Source organism: Echinops telfairi, unplaced genomic scaffold (genome assembly GCF_000313985.2).
Source record: "Echinops telfairi isolate 266 unplaced genomic scaffold, ASM31398v2 ScPeMD7_7;HRSCAF=31, whole genome shotgun sequence".
Taxonomy (NCBI): domain Eukaryota; kingdom Metazoa; phylum Chordata; class Mammalia; order Afrosoricida; family Tenrecidae; genus Echinops; species Echinops telfairi.
In genome coordinates this window covers 2,659,814-2,681,958 of record NW_022103904.1, presented here as the reverse complement: position 1 = coordinate 2,681,958, position 22,145 = coordinate 2,659,814, and the positions used below count along the sequence as shown (strand labels likewise).

Here is a 22,145-nt window from a genome sequence, read left to right as displayed (position 1 = left end):
TCATCACTCGACTGTGCACAGCACTCCGGTAACAAACACAGAGGGGGAGCCGCGGATTTCATTTCTGCTAACTGCTAGGAAATTTATTCTCTGATTGAGAATATGAGGAATGAATTTTTTTCCATAAACCTCCCTCATATTTAGGGAGGTTTAGTTATTCGTTAGGTATGAAATCAAGAAGGGATGTGATGAAGGCCCAGAAGATTCCTTTTTCCTAGTGGTGAGGAAGCAGTTTCCTGCTTTGTACCATCTAAAGAATATCCCATCATTGGCCTAGTTGCTTTTTACCACCATATTGCCAGGGGACATGCTTGGCAAGGCAGAGTTGAGAATTTGGGAATTTTAGTTTTCCTTTTTGGCATGGTTTTCCCATCAGCCTGCACATTTCTGGAACAGGTTTTGATGGTATATTTGGAAAATTCAAGCTGGTAAGCTGATAAGCTTTCAGAATGCCATCAACCATCCCTTGGATTGCCCTCAGATTGACAAGACCCACATGATAGCATGTGCTCTTCTGCCAGCCCCTGTGTTTTTCCCGTGGCAACCAGTTTTAAACTCCCCAGTGACTTCCAGACTTTGACCTTGCAACCCTTTGCATGCAAGTCTTGGGTACCTATTAGCAGTTGGTGATCTGGAAGAGAGAAGGGTGAGCAGGAGGTTTGCTACTAAACAGGTTTGCCTTTTCATGGTTTTATTACTTGATGTTTGTAGCTTTTCTCTTGTATTGTAAGCATTTTTTGTGTGAAATACAAAAATAGCTAAGTTCAGGAAAATGAACTTCCTCATATTAATGGTTCATATTCCATAACTCAGCCTTAGGATGCAATTGAAGCTATTCTTGCCTGCTGCTGACAGCTTTCTTATGGATGCTCTAAGGAGGTGGAGAGTATACTGCTTACTTGCTCCATAAATAGCCTCCTGAGCGTGAATCCTGCATCTACTACTTACTAGATGGTGACTATATGCAAATTGCTTAAATATCTTGATCCTTAGGTTCTCCATTTGAAAACGGGTGGCAATTTTCTTATATTATTATCTCTATCTGGAGACTGTTCCTTGTGTCATAGTGTTGTCCCCTGGCATGCTGGCAGCATTGCTCTTTCCTCCCACAGACATCGAGGCCATGTCAGGTGGAGCTTAGCAACCTGGGACCTACCCGTAAGGTGACAGTATAGCTGACGTCCTAAGTTCTCCTTATCCTCATCCTGTCCGCCACATCAGTGAGGAATGGAGAAACAGCCATCGGCGTGCGGGCTGTTATTAGGATCATCTCCCCTTTCAGAGGGAGAAGAGAAGAAATTATCGTGACCATATTTATTAGGAGTTGAGTATATTTTAGTTTTACAATGCACCATGTTGAATAATCTGTGATAACTACATCCTAGTCAGTGTCACAGAGCAGAGAATTATCTATCCAAGAAGAACCAGTTTTATCTCTGGAATGGAAGATAGCAGTTGAGCTGAGCCAATAATAAGTACCCTGCTGGTTAATTAAAAGGGAGTCCCCATTTCTGACCCCTTAGGAGTTATGATCACTGTGAGTGTGTGTGTGAGTGTGTGTGTCAGAATGCTTAAAGGTATAGTTGAAGTTGAGGCTGCTTTACATCAACATCCACCTTGTTCAGAATCTCTTTGAGGCTCAACTTGACCACAGTTTACAGTAGCTCCCTCGTAACAACAAACCAAACACAAACAATGTTCAGTAGAACTACCATGTCATGAGTGAAAGGGATAATCCCTAGTGTCGCATCCTGTGCCAGTAATACACATACGTCCCAGTAAAATGGATGTCTAGATTATGGAAAAATTGGCTATTCATGCCACCTCTCTGTGACTCAGTACATGGAAATCTACACTCCCTCTTTAAAATAATGAATGCAAATTGTGCTCCTCTCAATTGGGACCTATCGTTAGACAAAGGAAAACGTGGAAAGCTGGTTTAGAAATCATGGTACAGCAGTTGTTATGCTTTCTTATCCAAGAATGCATGAGATGTCAGGTAGCAGAATTTCTTTTGTGATTTGTGAATTTATTTTAAAGCATGGTAAATGCATATGAACTACATCAGATGTCATAACAATATACTTAATAAATCAAATTTATGCAAAGTGATATAAATTTCACCAGAGTGAATCTCTCTCAGGAAAAGACAGGGCAAAAGATACCAACCAGCATTCCCTGAGCAGAGCAGGTTATAATGTGGGCTTGAATTGGGAGGAGAGCTGTCTTCTGGCTTTTGTTCTGCACCCAGGAATGGTGTATCCCTCTGAATCCTCCAGAGAACGTGACACTATGATTGGCTTCTTTCATCTGCAGGTGGAACCTCATGTATCTGAATGTGCTCAGAAGTGTGATGTTAGGGCCCCTAGAAGACATTTTCATGCTCTGAAGTATAAGTCCATTAGGTGTATGCAAACTAGCTTTGTAATGGGAACTTGACAAACAGCAGTTCAAATATCAACCTGATAAAAGCTAGATTTCCCTTTCATTGATGTTCCGCAGCAGCTCCACAAGCTTCACTATTTTCATCACGTGGTCGAGAAGGGCCAAAAGTAACCAATAATGGCCCAAGTTAACAGCTAGTCTGTGATCTCAGAAATACAACTCAGAGGCCAGGTTCTGTGAACATTCTTTGTATGTTTCTTGAAAGCCTTTGTAACTGTTTTATCTGAACTGGTCCCTATGGTAATGTAGGTGGAGCTGTGTCTTTTTCAGAAAAGTTCGTCGAACCCAAGAGCTCTCCTTGTGGCTTTTGGATGGCTGAGTGTGGTAGCTAAAAAAGACATTAAATAAATATTTTTCTACCTTAAGATATGACAAAATAAAAATTTATCAATTATCAAGGGTTCATGAGAGAGGGGGAAACAGGGAGAGGGGGGGAATGAGGAGCTGATGCCAGGGGCTTAAGTGGAGAGCAAATGTTTTGAGAATGATGAGGGCAATGAATGTACAAATGTGCTTTACACAATTGATGTATGTATGGATTGTGATAAGAGTTGTACGCCCCCCTAATAAAATGATTAAAATAAATAAATAAATAGAAAGAAAAAAAATATTCCCCTTTCCGTTTTACACATTAAAGATTAATTGCAATCTCTCCTTCTTTATTCAAACACTTCTTAGCAATTACTCTGTAACTGTACTGTGTATAAGGATCCCCTAGATTGCTCATGGAAATGGTCTTAGATCCAATCACCTTGAGATTCAGATGAAGGTGAGATGAGATGCGGTTGGAGCCCAGCATCTGAATTGTAAGAAGAACCCCAAATGATGGTGAACATGTTTTTCCCAGGGATCATCCTTGGCGCTATTGACTCTTGGTTCAAATCCAAGTTCTGCCATGTATCTGTCATGGTAACTGAACCTGCTTATGTCTCAGTTTTCTTATCTGTATAATAATAAAGATTAATAACAATACTCATCTCACAAGACTGTTCTGATGATTAAATTGGTTCATCTAGTAAAAATCCTTAGAAAGCTACCTTGACTATATATGTTCAGTGAATAGTAATTCAATCAGTCCTATGACTTTTATGCATGTCTTGATATACATTATTTAATCACTTTGTTATCTTGCTTATCTACCACTGAAATCAACTATACTAAGGAATGTTTTATGTTGTTTTTGTGAGAGGATGAGGTCTTCAATGGATGGCAATTGCTCCTAGGATATAAATAAACATTTTAAGGTGGTCTTTAAAGCCCTACTGGTCTGCCTTCTGCCTTCTTTGGCAGGCTTCTCTCTCATCACATTCCCAATTGCCCACATTATGAGCCAGCTACATGTGGCTTTTTTCAAGTGTTTAAAGCTTCCATGTTCTAACGGGTCTTCATGTGTGTGATAGTTGAGGTTTATTGTGTCAACCTGGCCCGTGAACACATGAGGGATTCATTGAAGGGCAGTTGAGAGATAAATGACTCAGCAAGCCTCCTTTCTTGTCTCTTGTTGTCTGATGGTCGGGCCGGTTGTGGCTGCCTTAGCTAGTTCTTTGCCTCAGCTGGCAAGGCTCACTTCCTGTGAGACATCCCCAAGGAGAAGCTACATGGACCTACCCCATTGCAACCCTGGGTGCCGGAGCAGCCGTGTGGAGACCCCTGCCAGCGCTGAGATGCTGACACACTCACTGATTCGGCTTTCTTCTGTATTCGGCATCGTTGTGTGTGTTTTGTGAGATTGAGGAGGACTTTGTAGATCGGTGTAGGACATATGGGCTAATGTCGGACTTATGGACTTGGACAGCACTGGGTTGGGATGCTTTCCTAGTGTATATTTACCCTTTATATAAAACTGTCTCTTATAAAATATGTCTATGAATTTTGTTTCTCTAGTCTACCCAGACTAACATCATGTATAATTCCTGACGTTTGAAAGACCCTTCTTCACTGAGTGGGCTCAGGGCAGAGGTTATAGGAGATGATCTGTAGCATGGTAAAGCAAACCTGCTTTACTCGTAACCTGGAAGCAGCCAGACCCGAGCGAAGGAAAAAATGGTCCTTCTTGGAATTTGGTGCCTGGGGGTCCGAATTTGGGTGGCAGTTTCTTCCTTAGGTTACAGTGTTACCCAAGTCAAAATGGAGAACCCAAATTCAGATTTTCAAAGAACAAATCCAGCACCAAGGTCCAAAGGCCAGAGCAGGGGACTTGGGGATGGATGGAAATGACGCTTGGACCAAAAGTTGCTCAGGAACAAGTTCAGTCCAGGGCGACTCTTGCTCATTGGATAGTGATCTGAGAGTGCTTGGCTTCAAGAGCTGGAGACATGCAAAGAACGAGCCGCAGCTAGGTCTATGCCGTTACTGGGAAGAAGCTCCTAAACCCACAGAGATATATCGGGAAAGGAAAGGTTCTCCTGGCAGTTGTGGTGATGCTGAAACCAATTGCAATAGTACAGAGAATCATTCCTTTCTACTTTCAACCATAAAAGCACTCTTTTTTTTGACACTTAATGTCTTCAGGTGATTATTATAGAATTGGGGCCTTCCTCCTCAAACCCTCGGTGCGATTACTACCATCTGATCCCCCTCCTGGGTCTGAGGAGCTCAGGCAACCATTTATTGCTCAGTGGCAACCCCTGCTGCTCATGAGAAAAATAGCTCATCCACGTCTGTGGCATTAGCTTGTGGTCTTAGAACCAGGAGAATTTGGAGCCAGCCGGGGAGAAATTAGAGTGGGGTAAAACAAGCTGTGGAGATGCAGGGAAATAAATCTCTGTGGCCCAGTTGAGGTGCTAATGATGGGGAGCTAAGCAAGGAGGAAACCCAGTTGCTGTCGTGAGTGGATGCTGGTTCACAGAGACCCATATGTATCCCCACATGAGTGGAACTGTGCTCCATAGGATTTTCAATGGCTGATACTCTTTTTGGAATAGATCGCCAGGACTTTCTTCTGAGGCACCTCTAGGAAAACTGGAACTTCGAGCCAGGGTTAGCAGCCACTCCTCAATCATCTTTACCACCCAGGGACTCCCAAATGCAGGGAGCTAGCTGGTCCTAGAACTGTGCTTGAAAAATCTTCCAAAGTTTGGTTTGAGGTCACTTCTGGGCCTTCTGAAAAATGCCACCACCAGCTTCTATCTGGGCGTCCTTTCAGTTGACAAATATTTTAAAAGACACCCTACTAACAGTCCCCTAATTCTTTAGTATAAAAGTCCCTGTAAACTGAATGAAAGGTAGAGGCAGAGGTGGGGCTGTTTATGCTTGTTGGTACCACAAGTAGGAATCAGGGTCCAATCCCATCCTGCCAGCGTGAGCCCTCTTGGGATGCACTCTTGCGCCCAGCATCGCTGGTGTGTCAGCTGCCCCAGCGTGCACAATGCGGTGTGTGCCTAGCGAGGAGTTTGCATGCCATTTCTGGCCAACCACTGGATGTGAAGAGAAGGAGGGAGAAAACAAACTCACCATCAAATCAAAGTAAAGAGAAGGGAAGAGATGAGATTGCAGTTGATTATGGGTCTGGCAGCAGATGTTCTGCACGAATCCAACCCGCTGCAGCCAGTCTGTTTCCATGGCAACAGAATCAGTAATTATTGAGCCCAGCGCGCTCCCCTCCTTTCTCCCAACAAAGTGGAAGCTGATGAATATGAACGATCTCCAGCCCATCACCAGCACTTTCTTTTACGACTTCTTCCCCCTTCGATCGCTTAGTTGGTGTTTTATTTTTGGGGGGTGGGGGGCAGGGGGTAGGAAAAAATGAAGATCTTGAGTCTCCCCAAGGAATAGAGGGATATGATCATTGACGCCGGGCATAGGGCTGTGAAGTAGAAGCGAAGTGACTGTTTCTCTCCTGTGATTCCCTGAGAGCAGAGCTCTCCCTAGCAAAGCCGGGCATCTCGGAAGATGCTCCATAAATGAGCAGGAGTTTCCCTGAAATGGAGGCTCCCTGGGATTGGCTGATCTTCCCCCGACGCCTGCCAATCGGAGCACCTCTAGGCTCCAGCTCCATAAACATAAGCAAAGCTACATGCTTATTGCACTGGACTTGAAGTGTAGACCCTTCAAAGGTGTGCGGCGGGTCTCTGTTCACATGGCTCAACTAGAAACCCATTTCATGAACAAGCCGACTGGGCGACCATCTGGTGTTCCGGCGCATTGTTCATCTGGGGGACGGCTCTAAGTTGTTTTGTGGTGGCGGCAGCTTAGAAGCAGTGTTTGTAGTTTGGAAAGATGGACTTACGGGAGCTTGGTGAGTAAACCTTACACATCTGTCTGCTGGGTGAGCGGCTGGAGCTAAAAATGTAGCTTTGTTCTATTGTTGTGCACGAAAAGGAGAGAGGGGAAGAAAAACAGAAGAGCAGGCATTGTAGGGTTCTGTGATGGGAGAGGCTGTCTTCCAAAGGCTGTCTGCTCGGCTTGGGCATCCTGGGCTTTGCCCTGTATTGTGTTTCCTGCCGGGCTACAAGCCCTGCTAGTTAGGATTCGTGTGAAGAGTGGAGCTCTGCTTACTCTTGCTGGGTACTGATCCATTTCAAAAGAAGCCTCTGAAACTAAATTCATAAGCATCAAGCTCTGTGCATTGCTGGGGAGTGGACGAGGTGCAGGCACGGAGCTGAACGCTGCTGGATTTGGTTGCCGGTATTTGCCTGGTGAAGAGGGAGATGCCATCACAAGGGTCTTTGACACACGACTTCAGACCTCAGGCGGGGACGAAGTGCTGCTGTCCTCCGCACGGGCAATGTGGGACCGAGCTGGCTCATGTCCCTCTCTCTTCTTGATGAAACCAGCTTCCAAATTGCAAGAGGCTGGTTTTGTTTGTTTGTTTTTAATCCATTGCACATACTGGTTGAATTGCAGCCCGGAAGATTGCGCCGTGGAAGTCGTGCCTCTGCTTTGCATGCTTCGAAACCGCTGATAACCAGAGAGGGTTTTGCAAAGTTCTTATTCCAGGATTGGCACTTTACCAAGGAAGGGAGGCTCAGAGCTCTCTCTCTGCTCCCTGGGGCTTAATTTTCTGACCCTGTGGATGACAGTTTCCATTGTGTTAGGTGGAAGCAGGCAATAGATGAAAGTGATGCTGTAAACAGGCAGTGGCTAAGGTAGAGTGGGGAAGGGGAAACTCTTCCTGGGGGTGGGGGGCTCATCTAGCGGCAAACTTAGAATATAAAAAAGAGGAGCTGATCCCAAGGGTTCAATGGAAAGTAAATGTCTAGAAAAGAACGATGGGATATATGTACGATATATGGAATATATGTATGATGGGATATATGTACGAATATGTTGGATACAGTTGATGTATGGTTTGTAACAAGAGTTGTAAAAGCCCCCAATAAAATGATTTTAAAGAATAAAAAGCACATATATGTGACAAGCCAGGACCCAGGGGAGTGCAGGCTTCCAGAGGAGCCATCGTCACTGTCACCCTCTCCAATGTGGAGAGGAGGGGGTGGCCTGCAAGGTGGGCGGGAGCGCAGGAACTGAACTCACAGCTTCCATCTCACGCAGGAGCCTCTTCCCGGGGTCTTAGTCTGCTTGTTCTAAGTCTCCATCACTGGTGTGTGTGTGTGTGTGTGTGTGTGTGTGTGTGTGTGTGTGTGTTTTCTCGGAAGAATGTTAAGCAGACTCAGTGTGAAGCAGAACATCTTATTGGTTTTTCCTTTTTCAAAAATGCCCTTTTGACAAAGGAGTTGGTCGGGAGTCTGCACATGACTTGATAATGACATTCATTGGATCTTAAACGGACTCTGGAATGAATGCTTCAAGAAACAAGAGAGGTGGGAAGGCTTTGCCCACAGAAGCCTCCAGCAGAGTGAGTGTCGAAGAGAGACGGGCAACTGTGTGCCTACTGAAGAAGTGGAGCGGACCCTGCAGGAGGAGGGAGAGAGTTTTCTGAGAGGCTTGAGTAGGGCATGGAGAAAATGTGGTTGCTAGATGAGGTCAGGGACATGTCCATTTGATCGATGAAGGCCTTTCTAGAGATGGGAGGTGGCCTCTGATCCCAGGGGCCAAGGGTGATCTGAGAAGTGGAGGAACCCACCTGATTGGAGGTAGGCGTGTGCCCTTTGGGTCTCTCTGATACATCCCTCACCCAATGGGTACAGTTTGGAGGAGTCTGGGTTCAAGTTGATGTAACACAGTCATCTCTTTGGTGCCTTCAGCCTCTTCTTTTGGCCCTTCCTCTATCCCAGTAGGGTGACTTTAACACGAGGGAGTTGCTGGCACCTGTTGGGAAGAATGAGAGAGGAATCCAGCCTTTGATGGAAGGAAAACACAAAACAAAACAAAGAAAACCCACAACAGAAGTTCTTAATCTGTTTTTGGATGGTGGCACTTTAAAAAATCAGAATGCCATAAATTCTCCCTCCCGCCACCACATTGATCCACAGTCCCATAACCTTTGATGATAAGTCACTTCAAGATAAAGGAAGACCCCCGACCTAGGGGAATAACCCTGAAATTGATCATCTCCTCTGGGCATGTGGCTGCACTGAGTATAGCTGCAGCCCAGCCCACTCCACTCCCCGCCTTGCCGTGGCCCTGAGTCTGGAGGGGGTCTTCCTGGACAATCCCGTTGTGGCTCTGATTAGATGTCTTGGGAAGGAGTTGACAACTTGGTGGCTTTCTGGCCCTTGAGCCCACAGGGTAGATGGAACTAGAGAGGTCTGGCATGGAGTGGGAGTGACTTTTCAGGTAACCCTGGTAAATGTCTCTTCACTCTGGAATCGAAGGCTTCTGTCCCAGCTACTTCTTCCTGGCATTTGTAGCGCAGGAAGCCTATTGGAAAGATGGATGTTCATGTAAAATGCCATGCATTCCCCTAGACTTTCAAGTGCACAGCAGAGTTGCAAGGGTATAAATCGAAGGCAATATGCTTATGCTGATCCCAATTATAGAAACCAAGCACAGAGGATTTGAACGACAGAATTTTTCAATTATCCTAGAAGTTGGTATAAAACCAATCACAATAATAGTTAACATTCACTGTGCAATTACATTGTGCCCATCACTCTTTAATACTTTTTCTATGTGCACGTAGTAAACTATACAGACCCTCACAGCAGTCTCAGCAACACTAGTTTCACTATATTATAGCGTAATATAATATAATGAACCTAGAAGCCATGCAAGGGTAAGTCAAAAAGAATTGCTATGAGGGCTCTTATTCATGCATGCACAGATCTGTTCCAAACAAAATGCATTTCAGCATGTGGGTGGCTGCACACAAGCTCCCTCAGTAAAAGAAGAAGGAAAAACAGTAGGTCAACACAGTCGGTTTCTGAGGGGATCTGCTACTAAGTAAGCTCAATTCCCGGTAGAGAGGTCAGCTCAGCTCAGCAGGTTATGGGGACTGTTTTGAAGGATTCCCAAAGGATTGTCTTGATTGATTTTTAGAAGGACACAGAACAAATGAAAAGGGCATTGGTGAGAAAAAGGCCAGGGAAATTGCACCCAGACTCCCCTCCCCCAGCCCCCAGAAACATAACAGTGCACAAGGGTAGCAAGGACTGTCTTATGAGAATTTACTTGGTAAACCTACCCTGTTTTTACCTCTCAGATTTCTTTCTGTTCTCCAAACTCAAAGAGCATTTAAAACAAACATAATTGGACTCCCTCCAGGATGCCCAAATGGCCATTAGGACGTGGTACTGAAGTGCACAATATGGCTTGAGGGAGAGAAACGTCCCCTTCAGAAGGGTACAGACCCAGAGGGAGGATATGTTGTTGTAAAACAGTATCTGCACATTTTGAAATTTTTGTTTAATAAGGGTTTCTACTATTTTATAGCAATACTTTTGGACTTACTTGTCTATGTTATAGATATACTACACCTATACTGTAGAGTACCTGTACATACAGTACCTATAAAGATACTATAATATATATTCAGATACAGTATATAATACGGTCTTGGTTATCCTGGGCTGCTGTAAAGAAATGAGACAGTGGATGGTTTTTATTCTCTCACAATGTAAGAGGGCCTGTCCACGGCACCAGCTCCAGGGAAGGAGTTTCTCTCTGTCAGTTCTGGGGAAAGGTCCTTGTCTCCTGCAGTATTTGTGGGCCCAGCATTCCTTGGATCTCTTCATGCATCTTAGCACCAATCGTTCCCTGAGTCTAGGGGGTTCTTAGCACAGGGACCTCAGGATCCAAAGGACACACTTTGCTTCCAGTTCGTCTTTCTTGTTGGTACTAAGGCCCCTCTCTCTGCTCATTTCTCTGTCCTTTTGTATTTTGTAAGATAGAGGATGAGGCAGGCCACACCCCTAGAGAGACTCCTCTTACACTGAATGGGGGCTATGGTTTGAATAAGAATGTTGCATCCCAACCCTGATCCCCTTTATCACTGATTGGCTGATCACATAAGATCACATCATGGGGAAGGATGACATAACTGCCAAACAATTGGCAATCACAGGCAAACCAACTTGGCTCATATTTTAGCGGACACAGTTCAATCCATGACAAATATGCATACAGATATTGAATATACTATGTATTTAAAACAATATAAATGTGTTATTGTATATATATGTATATATATATGACACATACTGTGCTTCATGAATGAAGAAATTGATTCATAAAAATCATGAAGGAAGTGGCTCAGGTATCTAGCTAGGGAAGGCAAAGGCTTGGTGTTTTCACACACTTGATTTACTCATTTGCTGCATTTGTGGATAAAACGAGTGGGAGTAATGGCAGAAGGTCTCATCTGTGTATTGCTCAGCCTATCAATCTGTCTAGTAGAGTCAGACTGCAGTTGAATAAGCAACCATCACAATAAGTAAAATCAAATCAGAAAAGCGTCCTCGTAGGGCTGGCTGGGGGTGAAATATTAATAATGGCATTTAGGAAAAGGCAGTTGGAGCCAGGAAAGCCCTTCATCAAGATCCCATTTGTTTACAACCCTTAGGTTGTGTGAAACGTCGTATTGTTCTGCAGTCTTTCTTGGAGTGGTAGAATCCAGGTCGGTTTATACACAGCAGCTGCACCTAGGCCATTTACAAAAGGTGATAGGGCATCAAGATCCAGGGTTGCCCCTTGCTTGCGTTTGCCAGGGATGATATTCAGTTGCTGACACCTTGTTGAGGGCGGGGAAAGACCAGGAATGGCGGACCGCATGTTGAGCATGAGTATGGCCGACAATGAGTGCAGGAAGCATATTCAGATCATCGGAAGGTCACCTGAAAGTAGATGGTGATTCCAGGTGAGCAGCACTTCCTTGAAGGAGCAACTGTAGGGTCATAGAAGGGCAAGAGTAAAATCATTCTCAAACAGTGCTCTGTAGACTTTTGGAACATATACACCCAGACCAAATCCTGGGGTGGGTGCAGAGTTAATGCACTTGCTGCTTACCCAAAGATTGGGAGGTGTAGGCCACCCACAGGTACCACAAAGGAATGATCTGGTGATCTACTGGCGAAAAATCACACATTGAAGAGCGGTGAAGCTGGAACGGGCTGCCGCACATGAGGTCTTGTGATTTGGAGCAGACTTGATGGTAACTGGTTTTTGATTGGTGGAGCCAGATGTGCATGACTCTTTAACGCCCATGACAACCCGAGCCCCTCTGCTCCTGTCCGCTGCATATGCCAGTGTCCCCGCTGAAGCCAACTGAACAGAAAACTGAGGGGAGAAGCCGAGGAAGCCAGAAGGAAAAAGAATAACAATTAATCTCATCAGATTTTCCCACTCAGCACACAGCAAATGGAAGACCATGGCACAGAAGCAGGGCCACAATACTAGACAGAAAAAATCTGTGGTGTTTTAGAGTGATGCTATTAAAAACATGGGTTCCTTGCTCTATATGCCTCATAGAAGACACTGTCTTGTGCCATGCAGGTATCTATGCGTAGGAAACAATTTTAGTAATTTGTGCACAAAATATGTCATGAAGAGACTAGTCTTATTTTAGATCAGCACTAGTTGGTGGAAACGTTATGTTAACTACATGTGCCATTTACATTCTTTAGTAGTTAAATTGAATTAAAAAGAAAAGGAAGAAACAGGACATTTTAGTAAGTATATCCAAACTATTATCTTTTCAAAGGATAATTATAACATAACTAAGGTGATAATTACCATTTTATTTTTATGGTAGCTTAAAAAAAAATCTGACATGTACACTCATACAACAGCTCAATTGGACCACACATTTTCATTGCAAATTTGTAGGAAAGTTCCTTCTAAATTTGGTCCTTTTAAGCCTTCCTGCAATAAAGAGCTCTTTTAGAAATTCCACAAAACATTGAGAAAGAAAAAAAGTCCATACACAATCATTAATTGTCAAAAACAAAAAAACCCAAACTCACTGCCACAGAGTCGATTCCCACACAAAGCAATCTTGTAGAACAGACAGACTAGAACTACCCCTGTGAGTTTCCGAGACTGTAACTCTTTACAGGAGTAGAAATCCCTACCTTTTTCCTGAGGAGCAACTGGTGGGTTCGAACTGCTGATCTGGCAGTTGCTAGCAGTCCAAAGTAAAACCATTCTGCCACTAGGATTCCTACTACTGGTGTTGAATGCCATCTATAATTCCAGAGATGCTTCTGTTGTAAGCCTCTCCACTTTCCTGCATGTTGAACAGAATTCCCCAGGAGAATGTGCTGAGCACTTACACACCAACAATGGTTGTTCGATCGGATTATGTGGGCTTTTTACAACTTCTTTGCTTTCATAGCCTGGTTTATCCTTCTTTGCTGAGACAGTACCAACAGGCCATGTAGCTTAAACTGTGTGCAGGTGTAGAATCTAAGGTGTCTGGCCAAACTAAGAGTGAAAACTCTCAATTGTGAATGGAAAGACGTCAGTAAGCGCAGAGAGGCCCACAAATTGTTGTACATGAGCAAGACATCATTATAAAAGTTCATTAAACTACAATGGGATTTCTAAGTCCCCTAATTTGCTGGCTTATTTCAAGTAATCAGCGACAGTATGCAAATCCAGAACAATAGGAGTACGTGTACCGATGACAGACCAGTATTGTAGAATCTTGTTCTCTCTAGTTCAGTCATCAAACTGCCCAAGTTCCTTAACCTCTGTACTCCTCAGCATCTTGCGTTCGGCGAAGAAAAGTGTAGACCTGCTAGCCTCCTAGATCATAGGTGCATCGAGCCTTCTAATATGGATCACAACAACCATCTTTCCAACCATACCCATTTATAGTCTCAGAATCATTCTTAACACAGCACCAAGTCAGCCATTACCAAGCAAGCCCTCAGACTTGGCTTGCAGGTAAAGCTGATTGATCACCCCTAGCCCATAGCCTCTCCTCAGCTCGGTCCTGTATGCAAAACTTTGAGAAGGAACAGACAGGGATTGACCAGTCCGTATGTAGGGTTCCGGCGATCAGGAAGTGACAGTTCTTTGCTCATCACCTTGCTCAGCTGCTCTGTGGAGGTGTTGCCATCTGATAAGAAGGGCTGCAGCCTGGCACTTTGGGAGCTCACTTTTATTTTCCTTTGAGGTATAAGTGATGAGAGTCCTGTCAGGAGTGCAGTTCACTGGCATCCTTCCCAGACCTGGAGGCATAATGAAATAAAGTTTCAGTCTGACTCTGTTGGAATTCTTACAGCTGAACATTTAAGACCTCTTCTGGGGCAGCTCTGACATCTTTTTGCCTGGTTGGAAAGATGTGCCCATCAGCTAATGGATCTCAGGCCTCGGTACTGGCAGCCCAAGTCAGGGTCCCTGGGAGCAAACCATTTCAGAACCAGCCAAGTTAGGGGTCCCAGAAGGTGAGATAGGACCCATGCCTTCCATGTCTCACGATCATAGCTGTGTAAATCAAAGAGGGATGTCAAATCAAGAACAGATGTGAGAGCCACCAACACTGGTACTGCCTCCTAGGCTTAGGTTACCCAATGGTCAATTGTCCCATCCAAATATCCAGTTCTGCGGTATAACCATGGCATAGAGTGGTTACAATAAGGTGCCGTGGTCCAATTCTCACGTCCTGTTTGAAAGACTTGAGTCGGAGTCCCAGGGCACCTCAAAAGCGGCCATCACTCACCTGTCAACAGAGGCTTGCATGTTACTAAGCTGGTCAACAAGTTTCAGGGGAGCTTCCAGATGAAGAGAGGTCAGAAAGGAGTATGTGGTAATACACTTCCAAGAACCAGCCCTGCAAGCCTATGAGTCACAGCAGTGTCATCCACAACTGGTCGTGGAAATGGTGCGGTCCCGGTCCAGTTTCCTTCTTCTGTGCATGGAGTCATCATGAACAGGGGCCAACCCAGTGGCAGCTAACAAGACCAGGATCCTCCCAATGCATCAGCCTTCATTTTAGTGGCTACCAGGATGGGAGCAGGGCGAGAAGCTCTTCCAGCTTTAGAGAGTAGTCGAATTCAAGGAGAAAAAGCCCCATCCTAGAGTCCACCGTGCTCCAACATCTCTGCAAAATAGATACAAGAAGCTTTGCCCAAATCACCTGATAGGCGATCCCACCTTCTACTGTCTGATGTTCAAGTCTCAGGGTAGGTGAATTCTGTGCATCTTAATTTCCTCATCTTTTAGAAAAAAAGGGCATTCCTTGCAGGGATGTGAAAATTAAACCAGACTGGCATCTGCATGTGTGTTTCGTAAACTGCAATGTGCTATGCAAGGGGGAATGGCCTTATTACGTTCCTTGGGTAGCAGCCATTTATTTTTCATATCTCACCAAATGTCTGGCTCAGCTCTTTTGCTGTGGAAGTTTCTATAATTGGACCACCAACCAGCATAGTCAGAGGAGGCGTGCTATGTCTCTCACAGCACCCGCTCCTCTAAGTCCCTAAGAACCACATGGGCCCTGCTGTCACTGGAGGCCATTCTGAGAGCAAGGAGCACTGTTCCGAGAACCAGCAGCCAGCATCTAGTCCCGCTGTACCCACAGCAGGAGACCTAGGTCTATCCATGGTACCTCTCCGCTCTTTAATCGCTTTTTTCTTCTCTTGGATTAAACACAGATCACACCTACTCTACCTGACATGTAGGAATGTTGAGCCATCAAATGGATGAATTTGCCCCAAAGCGTATAGGACATTACAATTATGATTTGAAACATAATAGCTCCTAATAATTCAGCCTTGTTTATTGAGGAGGCACAATTAGGAATCAGTTTCTGGAGTGAGACTCCTAGAAGCTCCAGGTTGGTGATGGCACTTCCCGATTTGGGAAGGCAGGTAGGATCATATAAGCCTGTGTTTCTAGGTAGATGTCTTTTGGCCATCTGTGGAGTCTGTGACCTGCCATAACCAGTGGATAGCTCTTACATTTGTAAGTCAAGGTGTTCATGTTGTCCAGGTGGCCCATACATCTTTCTGGATAGCCAAGTCTTAACCCTCTCCCCCACTGTCAGGAAGGCTTACTAAAGCTTTTCAAAACATTGAAATGTATGGTTTTTCCATATGTAGGTCCCCAACCATGTCTTGGTAGCTTTCTTCCCCGCCTTGCACTTCACACCTCTGAGTCATGTATTCCATCAGGAGAGACGCGCTGATTCATTCATTCCTTTGTTCCAGCTGGTCTTCCATTTGCTATAAACCTGCAGCATTCTATATCTCAAAGAGAGCCACATCCAGGGATTGTACATCGATCCTACCACTCATGGACTCTGCTCCATTGGGACGGCTGCTTAGGGCTCCACAGGTGTGCTCTCTGAGCCCACGTGCAGGGAGAGTAGAGGGAAACCCTGCCCATGTGTTTCTCCATCTCTGAGCTTGTCAAGGTGACCTTACACAGGGGAAGAAATGGAAGCACAGAGAAATTAGTTGACTTCGCAATTTACTACAGTCAGCAAAGGACAGAGTTTGAATGTTTGGCGCTCCTGTTTTAGTCAGTGACCAATTATTTACTGAATGCCTACTCGGGGACTGTTCTAGGCCTTGAGTGACAGATTAGGAACAAGTGTGGAGTAACCTGTATGGCCATTGATTTCCCAGGCAGTCATTAGACTGGAGGTTGGAGTTGCCCAGCATGGGGAGGCCGTGAGAAGAAAACTTTCCAACAACCTGGCCTTACTTAGGGGTTCCTGCTTTCACTGCTGCACTGATGACCTGCCCCTTTCTAGAAAGAAGGCATTCCAGCTTTTTAAAATGCAGCTCTCATAGGCAGCATTCTCCAATAAAGAAGGAAGACAAGTTGACCAGCGACTGCGCTCGACATCTGCTCCCTCTGCCGGCTCCATTATATGGCATCGCTGCCTCTGAGTGGGAAGTGAGCATCTGCAGGGAAAACTGAACCATCAAAGCAAGCTCAGGAGGTACAGCACCCGAGTTCTGCAGAGCAACCTACCAGACAGTGCCTACATCGGTCCAAATGTATTTACCTTGCCAACAGTTTCTGAGTTGTTCCAACTGTCAGTGAAGGAAGACTGCCAATAGGGCTCCTGGAGGACAGTGGCAATGCCAGGTGACCATCTGGGTCAGGGCTCCTGCAACTCCTCCCACTTGCCTGAGGAATTTACAGCGCAGTCAGGCGCTGCCAGAAACACCTTGGGTTCATTGCACGTCGGATTTCAAGTTAATTTGTGGTCACTGGGCGTTCAGGAACTTTGTACCATTGCTACATTCTTTTTGCAAACCTCATATTCAGTTATGTGACCCATACTTTGACAGCCCGCAGTTTAAGAAGCTTAGGATTAAAAAAAAACAAAAATGCAACTCTTAACCCAAAATGTAGGCCCTGTGGATACAAAAACCACAGAAGTCGCTCTCAGTCACATGGTTTGGCCAGAACCCAGAAGCAGTGTCAAGTATATGTGGAATGGTACTTAGACCTATGTTGTCCTCTCTGTATCTGGTACCACTTTGTATATAAAGGCCCTTTCAATGAAATTTCTTTTTTTTAATTTTAATGAAATTTCTTAAGGTGCCCTCCCCGCCCCCCTTAGTGTAGCTATTATTTTAAAACAACTACATAGCATGGTCCATGAGGCTACAAGCTTTTATCAGAACGCATCCTCCTATAGTCAGGATGGAGGGCTGGAATCAGGAAGACGTTTGTCCTGATTCTCCTTCTTTGTCCTTGTTCTGAGATAGGCCTGGTATAATGGTTAAGAGTCAAGAAGTGAGGTAGTCCCCGAATAACAGCCTACTTACACACAGTTACAAGGGCCCTACTCACCACTGTCCTTGATTTGTTTTTGTGTATCTTCTCATCAATAACAAATACTCCGTACAATGCTACAGTACGTAGTTTGCTGATATCATCCTATCTGCTGTGAGTTTATATAGAATGTGTCTAAACCCCAAAGACATATAAAGAACAATTTTTTAAAGATCAGGGATAAAAGAAAACAATATTAATAGTAAAATAAGCAACAACAACAACAAAAAAAGTGAGGTATTCAGCTGACATCAGAACTGACGTGCTGTAGAGTCATCAAAATGGAACTCCATCCAAGGTCAGGGCCTGCGTGGATGATGCTCCCTTTATAGAAGAGTAAACAGAGTCCACTTTTTACGCATCTGATAAGTGGCAGAATTGCAGTTCTTATCCATCCATCTGATTCCAAGTTCCTGTTCTTTGTCATTATTTTTAGTAGTAGTAATATTATTCAAAGACCCTCCAGCTTAGCCTCGATACTTCGATGTTTATTTACAATGAACACACGAGAAAAGTAGCCTTCAGCTCAAAATGCTCATCCCCCAGATGGGGGTGAAGACTGCAAGAGAAAGGCAGCACGGTTTTAACAACAACAACAAAGACACCAGCTTACGCCAGAGAAGACCCGGTGGCTATGCCTGAGCCGCCAACTACAAGGTTTGAGACCCCCAGCTGCTCCGCGGGAGAAAGACCAGGCTGTCTGATTCCACAAAGATTTGCAGCCTCAGAAACCCTAAGGAGCATTCTGCCCCATAAGTTTGCCGTGAGTTGACGTAGACTTGGTGGCAGTGAATGAGTGAGCTTCACTCCGTCTGTCTTACTGTGGTTGCATCAAAGTCAGAAAACACCTTTGAGAGTTTAAAGGAATTCGGCAGGGCCTTCCATCAAGTATTTGTGCACACATTTCCATCACATTAAAAATTGCATTCTAGGGGGAGTGGGGAGGGAGGGGAAAAAATAAAAATAAAAATTGCATTCTCGGTGAACAGTTTCTCTTGTGTTTAAAAATTCTTGAAGTATGTTTTCATCAGTTTATACAAATTGTAATGTTCAACTCACTCACCCCCAAAATGTTAATGCTTCTGTTTATAGCAAATGTTTTTTTGTTTTAGTTTTTTTTTAATTAGATATGCCTGTGTACATGTTTTTTGTTTCAGAGAAGGAAGATAGGATGATTAATCGTTGAGGTTTAAGTTATGATAAAATTCTGTTTGAATGGATTCTCTGTGTGTGTGTGTGTGTGTGTGTGTGTGTGTGTGTGTGTGTGTGTGTGTGAGAGAGAGAGAGAGGATTTGGAAGACCATTGCCCTAGAAAGACAGATCACAGGTGTGGCTTGATGTAATTCAAGGTCATCCTGAGAATGACAGGAAGCGTGTTTCTCTCGGGGAAGCCTCTTAGGCTTTATGGCCCCTCGGAAGACAGACGGGGTTTTCTCCTCTCTTAGAGGAGGATCATCTCAGAAATCCACGGGCAGTTCTCTCTTGTCCTGCAGGGTCACTGTGAGGCGGCACCAACTCAATGGCAGGGAATTCCAGGGCATGGTAGGGAAGGTTGAGGTGAGATGGAGAGCTAATAAAGAGTAGGAGAATGTAGAATGGTTCTAAAATTGCGGTGATGGTGTTACAACTCTTCTTAATATGATTGAACTGTTGAATTGTATGGTTTGTGAATTATATGCCAATAAAACTGTTTCTCGAAAAAAAAAAAAGAGTTTCAGACTCAAGCCCACAGGGGACAGTTCTAGCCTTCTTCTAGGGTCACTGTGAGTCAGAAGCAGCTCAGTGGCAGTGAGAGTCTCGCTCACCTTGGTGCGCTACCCCAAAGCACGCCCCCTTTCCATGGCACCCGAAAGAAGCCCAGTGATTGTGAAGTTGTAGGAGAGCGGCTTTTGAACCTTCACCACCTGGCATAGGCCACTTATGGCTCAGACCACAACCGGCATCCGCCTGCACTCAGAGAGGAGAGGGAGGAGGAGGGACTTTGGTCTTGATCCTCAGTCTTCCAGCTGGGCTCCGGAGAGTACTCACTCAGGACTCTCCAGGCAGAGCACAGTGTTTACATCTGTGAACAAGTGAGGTAACGCCTCTGCACCTCCTGGGCCTCATTTGTAAAATGGAAGGATGCTTGTGCCCTGTTAGGTGATTGTGAAGCCCGGGTTGCACTAATAAATAATAACAGGCAAAATGCTTAGTCCTTGGCACATAGCGAATGGGTTCGACTGTTGAGTTTTTGATTCACTTCTGAGCACTAATCTATTGCTTCTCCTGTGCTCCTAAGTGCCCACAGTTCACTACTTTGAGGGGGCGGGGAGGGCGGGAATCAGAAAATCACACTATTTAAAACTCCCTGAGACTCACCTCAGCAAGGAAGTCCTTGCCTGCTCCTTTGGAATCCCGGATGTTTTCCCCGTCACATGACCATGTGAATGTCTTCGGGGTAAACAAAAGCAACAAAACATACCTTCTTTGTCCTTTTGTTTACCTCTGTCTTATTCTTAGGAAAAGGAGCCCTGGTGACACTGAGTTACTAAACGTGAGGTCAGTGGTTCAAACTCGCTCAGCTCCTCTTGGGAAAAACTAGGAGGCTTTCGGCTCACATGCAGATCTGCCGTCCCTTGGTAGCAGGGTCCCTCTGCCTATAAAGTGACTATGAGTCCACAAGGCCTGGATGGCAGTGCATTTGGTGTTATGCTTAAAATAAGGTGACCAGATTTTAACATTGGTAAAGCGGGACACGATTGATAAAACTCATATCCTGGCGAAATCGCCACATGGCAGCCGAAAACTGTATACCATAGCATGTTCGTGCATTCTTTCCAAAAATTGGGAATTTTTTTAAATGCCCCAGGACGCGGGAAAAATTGTTAAAAAGTGGGACGTCTGGTCACCTTAGCTTAGAAAGCACTGGTGGTGCAGTGGTTAAGGCGCTCCCAGCCTTGGGAAGCCTGTGGGGCCGCTCTACTCCATGGCCGCAGATTTGGTTTGGTTTGGTTTATTCTTAGAAAGATTAATATTTCAGAACAACTAGCATGCCTTATTAATCCTTTTTTAAACCAGGAAAAGAAAGGGTCTGATCCTGTACCAGTTGGCAGGTAGATTCCATCCTTCATTGGAGATGGTGGATTAACCTGTTCATCTTTTTACCCTGGGAGCTAATTAGGCTCTAGACAAATAAAGCGAGTCACAGAGGCCAAGCACAGCTGACCAAACACATTTCCAAGACTAAGTTCCATGGGTAAATAACAGCAGGCGTAGAGCTTGTGGAAATATTGTTTCTTTGTGAATCACTAGAGTCTCAATGATCTGTGTTCCCAATGGAAGGTAGACATGGGATGGTTCCAGCCCTCCAAAGAAGTTTTAAAAAGTGACGAATTAAACCAGACCTCTAATTCATTTCTAACCTCCCCCTTTTAAAGTGATTTCTTCTCGTATGCTCTCACATAACCGGCCCAGGACGACTTTGAATGATTTAAGTGTATCCCTGGGGACCCCGATAGCTTGTTTAATAGACCTTTCTTGAAAGACGGTTTCCCTAGATCCCCAGCTGAAGCGTAATTTTTCTCAATTTAATTTAATTACAACTACCTGCCAAGACCTTCTCACACCTCCCTCCGTTAAAACACCTCAAACGGTTCACGCTTCACCTCAGTGCTAAAGTCTGCTAAGTGCTCCTACAGGTTGTACCTGACTTACGATAGATTCAAGAGACACAAACTACTGACGACTGTCTTCCCCCACAGCCCCTGCATTTTGGCACATCTTATCATTGTCTGTAATCTATACCCCAAGCGAAGTTCAAATACATCTGTAGCTCTTTAAAAATACACGTGTAGCTGTTTCCAGCTCCTCAAAAACAAAGATCAGATTTATAAAGGTACTGATCGTCAAAGGTAATAAAGTGAAAACCTTTTTTTAAAAATGGAATGAGGTATTCAACGTACATCAGAACTAACAGAAAGGAGCAGTCAGACAGAACCTGCTGTAAGTCGGGGACTGCCTTTGTGTAACTGTCCTCATGTGTCAAGCTCATGGTCACCACATTGATTCTGACTTAACACCAGCCGACCCTATAAAACAAGCTAGACCTGCCGCTGTAGGTTTCTACTCTTTATGAGAGTAGGAAGCCTCATCCTTCTGCAGAGTGGCAGCTGGTTTCGAACTGCTAACCTTGAGGCCACTACACTTCTAGGGCCCTTTAATTATCCTCTTAGGCAGTGTTCTCCTGCCTTTCATTCTGTCTAGAGAAAACACCATGCCAAGTTCTTTCCAAGTCAGGATCTCTTGACATCATCCCACACTGCAATCACAGACAGAACCTCCCCAGTGAACTCTGGGTAGTCCATGTAGCCAGTGGTTGGAGGCATGTGTGCAAATTAGATCAAGACGTGTGTGTAGAAGTATGTGCTTGTGCCTTCAATTATTTAGGGTGTGTACTTCAGAATAGAATTGCGGGACCCTAAGGGTTCTAGTGAGGCTGTGGGTTGGGCTGGAAAGGCAGTGGTGCTACCTTAGCAGCTGCTAGAGGGAGAAAGAGGAGGCTGTCTGCTTCCAGTAGAATTTCCATTCTCCAAAACCCTATGAGCCGGAAGCAGCTTGAGGGTGATGGCATAATGGTAATGCTA

The 22,145-nt window shown here is 44.8% G+C and overlaps 1 protein-coding gene across 3 annotated transcripts in view; it reads left to right on the top strand.

Moving 5' to 3' along the window:
* The window catches only part of ELMO1 (engulfment and cell motility 1), a 694,298-nt gene that overhangs the window by 523,837 nt on the left and 148,316 nt on the right, over positions 1-22,145 (top strand). The window contains exon 1 of one of the 3 annotated variants that reach the window (XM_045286361.1): positions 6,495-6,682. The exons of the other annotated variants lie outside the window; for them this stretch is intronic. The gene's annotated coding sequence lies outside the window, so the exon portion shown is untranslated. Of the gene's footprint in view, positions 1-6,494; positions 6,683-22,145 lie in introns of those variants that run through there. 3 annotated transcript variants of the gene reach the window in all.